The 7,042-nt window shown below is 46.5% G+C and overlaps 1 long non-coding RNA gene across 1 annotated transcript; it reads right to left on the reverse strand.

Moving 5' to 3' along the window:
• Positions 1–62: 62 nt before the first annotated feature.
• LOC116081416 lies at positions 63–1,738 on the reverse strand. The gene is made up of 3 exons (XR_004114880.1): positions 1,631–1,738; positions 488–651; positions 63–341 (listed from the first exon to the last, which is right to left on the reverse strand). It is a non-coding gene; the product is annotated as an uncharacterized LOC116081416 (long non-coding RNA).
• Positions 1,739–7,042: the final 5,304 nt, after the last annotated feature.

Raw genomic sequence — 7,042 nt, forward strand, 5'->3', positions numbered from 1 at the left:
CACAGAGAAACCCTGTCTGGAAAAAAATCAAAAAACAAAACAAAAAACAAACAAAAAAAAAAAGAAAGAAAGAAAAAGAAAAAACACAAGGAAGGAAAGCTGTACATCTTGCTGCAGTTTCAGAGGTTCATTCAGTTCATTGTCATCTTGGTGAGAACCATGGCCATATTGCAGGCAGACACGGTACTGGAGAAGGAGCTGAGAGTTCTACATCTGGATCCTAAGGCAAGAAGGAGTCTGTCTTTCCCAGGCATCCAGGAGGAGGGTCTCTTCTGCACTGGGCAGAGCTTGAGCATCGGGATGGCCATTCTTAAGGACAGAATCTGAGAGGCCTCAGCTGCCTGGTGAAATAAGGCATAATTCACATTTCTGTACTTTTCCCAGAAGAGGCAAAACAACCCCTCTTGTGATGGTTTGAATGAGAAATGCCCACCCTCGTAGGCTTGGTTTTGGGTAGGCCTGTTTGGGGAGGGGTGGGTGGTACAACCTTGCTGGAGGGTCCATCACTGGTGTGGGTTTTGAGATCAAGCCCTGACTCTACATTGGGTCCTCCCGTTGCTTTGTACTTGCATCTGAAGATGTGGGGGTCTCCGCTGCCATGCCTGCCCCTTATTGCTACGTCTCCCTGGCATGATACACGATTTTATTTCTCTGGAACGGAAGGCCAGAATAAATTCCTTCTTACATGCTTTGGGCATGATATTTTTTTTTATCACAGCAACAGAAAAGTAGAATACAATTCCCTTTCCTAATTTCTAGCTTATTCATCCAGATTACTCTAGACTTATACAGCATGTATACATCTTTTGGTCCTTTTTGTTATCAAGTGTACCCAAGTGTGCTCCTGTTTCATTCATCTCGTCCAGAGGTCGTATTCCCAATCCATGGTAGGCCATGTCTGGAACCCCAGAACCTGTAGATTCACTACATCACAGGGCATGGGAGATTTTGCAGAAGTAATTAGACCCTTGTGAGTCCAACCTATTAACACCAACCTGTAAAAGCCCGCATAAGCCAATGCTAGTCTCCAGATGTGCAGTCGCATTAGGAACCTCCAAGCTGCTCTGGCCAGAATGGAGTGAAATATAAACCACAAGGTAACCGTTCTTGCCAATGATCTGAATAAACTTAGAAGCAACTTTTTTTCCTTGCTACAGGCTGAGCTAACTGAAAGACCCAACATCACATTATCTCGGCAGGACTTCCACCACCACCACCACCACCACCACTCCAATCCCCCTAATAGGTACAAAACTTTTCCTTCTTGGAACAGGCTCCACCGATGCACCACCATCCGGCATCAAGGACAGAAGACCAGGCATGGAGCTAAACCAATGCACCCTCAGGCTGTGTTCTTCTGAGCTCCTTCGTCGCTTACCTGTCAAGTCCCCACCTCCAGCACAAGCCCTCACACACACCCTCATAAACCCTCCAGAGGTTCGAACTCTGCCCTGGTTCGAACCAGCCCCACGCTGAGAGGCCGAATCCGCATCCCGCCGCCTCCATGCTGCACTGGGGACACCAGATGAAGGTTCCCAGGCAGAGACTTCGTCTGGTGGACGGTACTTCTAGGAGGGACAGTTGATTGATAGTATCCTCTTACTAAGGATTCCAGAAAACTCTCTCCTACCATTGCTTTTCCTTCTAACTCCATTTCCCAGGTAACCCTTTCTTTAACGTCGACGCTGGTCGCCAACAGGCCCAAATAGTCTACTACTACTGCCCAAATCAACCGCAGCCCACCCTCCAAGTCCCTCCCGACTTCCGGCCCGCGCCCCGCCCTGTGCCCCTCCGTGTGGCCGCTCTATACCCCAGCAAGCCTGGGGACGCAGGCGACTCGGTGGTTCAAAGCTGTACCCCGTGAACGCAGCCATCCCCTTAGAGGTCATAATGGACCCGAGCACACAAGGAAGTTTCAACTTAGTAAGAGGATACTATCAGAAGCATAGTAAGAACTAAACATCTCAGGGTAGTGGGGAATTTTAATTCAAAGGTCCCACGAGTTAAAACAGATTGCTTAAAAAAGTAACATAGTTGGTGGGTCGCTGAGAGGCAGGGAGATCATATCACCTCGTGTGGCACAGCTTCAATGTCTAGCACTGGCAAAATGAAAAACTAACATTTAAGAACGAACCAATGGAAGAGCAGCCAGTGCTCCCACCCGACGAGCCATCTCTCCAGCCAGAAGGTCCTGAGTTCGAATCCCAGCAACCACATGATGGCTCACAACCACCCGTAATGAGATCTGACGCCCTCTTCCAGTGCATCTGAAGTCAGCTACAGTGTACTTATGTATAATAATAAATAAATCTTTGGGCTAGTGGGGCCAACTGGAGCGAGCAGGGTCGACCAGAGCGAGCAGAGGTCCTGAAATATTCAATTCCCAACAACCACGTGAAGGCTCACAACCATCTGCACAGCTACAGTGTACTCACATACATAAAATAAATAAATAAATCTTAAAAAAAAAAAAGAACGATTTGACAGGCAAGTGAATAAAAACCCCACTTAAGCAGGTAGTTTATTTTTTGTGTGTTCATAGAATATTTACAAAACTTAATTAAATGCTTGTTTCATGGGTATATTAGACAAAATTGTTGTTATGTAAAATATTCACACAACAAGCCTTGTGGGAATTTCAGAAACACTGACTAGATAATCTTATGAAGATTACCTGGAAATCTGCAGATGGTAAAGCAAAGGAAAGTAAACAGGGGGCTAAGAAATGGCTCAGCAGTTAAAGGCGCTGGCTGCTCTTTCAGGGGTTTGATTCCTAGCATCCATGTAGCTCACAACTGTGTGTAAATGCAGTCCTGGCACATATGCAGCCTTCTGGCCTCCCTGGGCATCAGGCACACAAGTCTGGCATAGACATACAAGCAGACAGAACACCCATGTACATAAAAATAAAAAAAAAAATCAAATTAAAAAAGTAAACACTTTGTTTTCACATGTATACTCAAGAGAAAACTATTTTTGTTAATGAAGACAAATGTATTTATCCTAAGCTAGTATTTTTTTTTAACTAGCAACAATGGACAAATACATACTCAAGAACACATACATGTGCACATGTATGTAATATTGTGCTTTGATGGAACTCAGAGTTGGAAGAATGCCTTGTTGGAATGCACGAAGCTTTCTCTTGGTTAGATCTCCAGAAATTCACAAACTTATCACTAATCCTAGCATCGAAGAGAGGTAAGCAGGAAGATCAAAAAAAAAGGGTCAGAAGTTCAAGGTTATCCTCCATTACATAGTGGGTTTGAGGCCAGCCTAGGACTTGAGATCCTATCTCAAATCCATCCAAGTCAGAGGCTGGGAAACCAATTCAGTAAGTAAAATGCAGACATGAGAGCCTGAGAAGATATCCAGAACACAAGTATAAGTAAGGTTTAGTGTCATGGTTGTAATCCCATTGCTGGGGTGTGTATATGTATAAAGACTAGTGAATCTGAGGCTTGCTGCCAAACCACCCTAGCCTAAAGGGCTAGCCTACACCCCAGTGAGAAATCCTATCTCAAAACATAAGGTGGAGCTGGGCAGTGGTGGTGCACGCCTTTAATCCCAGCACTTGGGAGGCAGAGGCAGGCGGATTTCTGAGTTCAAGACCAGCCTGGTCTACAGAGTGAGTTCCAGGTTAGCCAGGGCTACACAGAGAAACCCTGTCTTGAAAAACAAAAACAAAAACAAAACAAAACAAAACATAAGGTGGGTGGGTAAAATGGCTCAATGGGTAACACGCCTGCCACCATGAGGACTCAAGTTCCAGCCTGGGATCCATATGGTGGAGAGAAGTCCCTAAAATTTCCCTCTGACACCCCCTTACATCTGTGTGCCATGGTTTGTACAGTGTACGCACACACACACGTTCACAAATTAAATAACTGATGTAATGAAAATTCTAAAGAGGCCGGGCAGTAATGGTGCATGCCTTTAATCCCAGCACTTGGGAGGCAGAGGCAGGCAGATTTCTTAGTTTGAGGCCAGCCTGATCTACAGAGTGAGTTCCAGGACAGCCAGGGCTAAGCAGAGAAACCCTGTCTCGAAAAAAAAAAAAAAAAAGATGGAATGTTTTATATTGTGATATACTTTAGTTAGAGTTTCTGTTGCTGTGATAAAGGACTTCAGTGGTGGGGGCTGGACAGATGGCTTAGCAGTGAAGAGCACTGACTGCTCTTCCAGAGGTCCTGAGTTCAAATCCCAGCAACCACATGGTGGCTCACAACCATCTGTAATGAGATCCAATGCCCTCTTCTGGTGTGTCTGAAGACAGCTACAGTGTACTCACATATATAAATAAATAAGTCTTTAAAAATATCCAAAGGACTTCAGTGGTTTGAATATGGTTGGCCCAGGGAATAGCACTATTTGGAAGTGTGGCCTTGTTGGAATAGGTGTGGCCTTATTGGAAGAAGTGTGCCACTATGAGTGTGGGCCTTAAGACCCTAGTCCTAGCTGTCTGGAAGCTGTCTGCTAACAGCCTTTAGATGAAGATGGAGAACACTCAGCTCCTCCTGCACCATGCCTGCCTGGATACTGCCATGTTCCTGTCTTGATAATGGACTGATCCTCTGAACCAGTAAGCCAGCCCCAATTAAATGTTGTCCTTATAAGAGTTGGCTTGGTCATGGTGTCTGCTCACAGCAGTAAAACTCTAAGACAAGGACCATGATCAAAAGCAACTTGCGGGGAAAAAAAGAGTTCATTTAATCTCACACTTTCAAGTAGCAGTCCATCACAGAAGCACTGGAGGCAGGCAGGCAGGCAGGAGCCTGGAGGCAGGCAGGCAGGCAGGAGCCTGGAGGCAGGCAGGCAGGAGCCTGGAGGTGGGCAGGCAGGCAGGAGCCTGAAGGCAGGCAGGCAGGAGCCTGGAGGCAGGCAGGCAGGCAGGAGCCTGGAGGCAGGCAGGCAGGCAGGAGCCTGGAGGCAGGAAGTGAAGCAGAAGACCAGGGGTGGGGTGGGGTGTTGCAAGTGGCTTTCTCCTCAGGCTCACTCAGCCCTTACAGCAGGTAGGGCTGGCACAGTGGGTGGGGCCCTCCCACACCGACCATCAATCAAGAAAGTGTACCATAGGCTTGCCTATAGGCAAATCTTACAACGGAATTTTTTCAATTGAGGGTCTCTCTTCATCAAATGATTCTTGTTGAAATAAATCCAGAGCCTCTAAAATATGTAAAGTCTCTATAAAATTCCAAAGTTTCTCCAAATCCCAGGGTCTCCTAACCATGCGTTCCTATACAACCAAAACACAAGTTAAAGTTTTTCGAGACAGGGTTTCTCTGTGTAGCCCTGGCTGTCCTGGAACTCACTCTGTAAACCAGGCTGGCCTCGAACTCAGAAATCCACCTGCCTCTGCCTCCCAAGTGCTGGGATTAAAGGCATGCGCCACCACTGTCCAGCAGGTAAATGCTTTCCTATTTCAAGAGAAAGTAACCAGGGCAGTTATAATCAAATCAAAGTAAAACCGGAATTTAAAAGTACATAAAAGTTGGTGCTTAATGGTGGGGGTCCACTCTTGATCCTCTGGGCTCCAAGAGACCTCGAAGCAGCTCTACTCTCCTGGGTCTGACAGCCACTGCACATGCAGCTCATCTCTGAGAATCAAGCTGACTCAGCCCTTGGCAGGCATCCCGTGGTACTGGCATCTCAAAATGCGGGGGTCTCCTGATGCAACTGGGCTGCACTTTCCCCAATCCCCACCTCCGTTCAATGTTCTTCAGGGACTCAAGCCCTGCCACACAGTGCCGAGCCTCAGCTGCTCTCCATGACCCCTTCATGCATTCAACATGACAGAGTCATTGCTTCCAGTACCACCCAGGAGACTCTTGAACTACCACGTTTGGCTGCCAGCATTGGACGCTGCCTTGTCCACCTCTGGACCATAGTTTCTGGGTGCTCATCCCAAGGAAACACTTCCCAGGAGATTTTGATTGACCTGGCAAAGCAAAGGTTTCATTTTAGTGCTTCTGGGCTCCTTTCCAGTTCTTCAGCTCTAGATGACCAGAATCAGATTCTTGAAAAAAAAAATTTTTTTTAAGATTCATTTATTTATTGTATGTAAGTACACTGTAGCCGTCCTCAGACACTCCAGAAGAGGGCGTCTGATCTCATTACGACGGATGGTTGTGAGCCACCATGTGGTTGCTGGGTTTTGAACTCAGCAGTCAGTGCTCTTAACCGCTGAACCATCTCTCCAGCCCCCCAGAATCAGATTCTTAAATCAAGATTTAACATAAACAGCCCTGACAGAGTCATTGCTTCCTTCTGAAACTTCACAAGCCAGGCCTCCATCACCTGCCGACAAAGCAAGGCAGTAAGCAGTATCGCTCCAGGGTTCTGTGTCTGTTCCTGCTCTCAGCGATAGAGTACGATCTGAGAATTGTAAAGTTTAAGAGAAAAAAGAAACTCTCCCCCCAAGATGCTTTTGGTGATGGTATTATATCGCAACAATAGAAACCCTAAGGCAGACAGATGCCTCTGGCCCAATTTATCACTGTTACTTAAGCATACCAGGCTGATTCTGGGCCCTGGAAAAGCAGGAGTTACAGGGTTTACCCTCTGTGCTGGAAGAAGCCTGCGCTTGTGTACAGAAACTAACGAGTCTCAGTGTGTGGTACAAGCCTACCTTAGCAGACAATGGACTAAGCACTGTGCCCACAGCCCCATAGGGTCAGTGTTCAGGAAGCTAAGGCACAAAGAGATTAATTTGATTTGATATTTTCAGATCATAAACCAGACCAGTGGGGGGAGAATGGAAGCTGAGACAGAACGGTTGCAGACCTCATTCTGTAATGTATTTCTTTGTCTTTAAGGAAACAGCTGCATAGCTGGGCAAGGGGGTGAGTGACTGTAATCCAAGCAATGAGAGGCCAAGGTAGGGTGGCAGGTTTGAGGCCAGCTTGGCTGATAGTTGCACCTTGCATGGGGAAAACAGCTTTACTGGGGTCTACTGTGGGGCTTTCAAGGACCTGCTCGCGGTTTAAACAAGACATGAGATTTCTTTCTTTCTTTTTTTTTTTTTTAAGGTTTATTTATTTAT

Source organism: Mastomys coucha, unplaced genomic scaffold, assembly GCF_008632895.1.
Source record: "Mastomys coucha isolate ucsf_1 unplaced genomic scaffold, UCSF_Mcou_1 pScaffold11, whole genome shotgun sequence".
Classification (NCBI taxonomy): domain Eukaryota; kingdom Metazoa; phylum Chordata; class Mammalia; order Rodentia; family Muridae; genus Mastomys; species Mastomys coucha.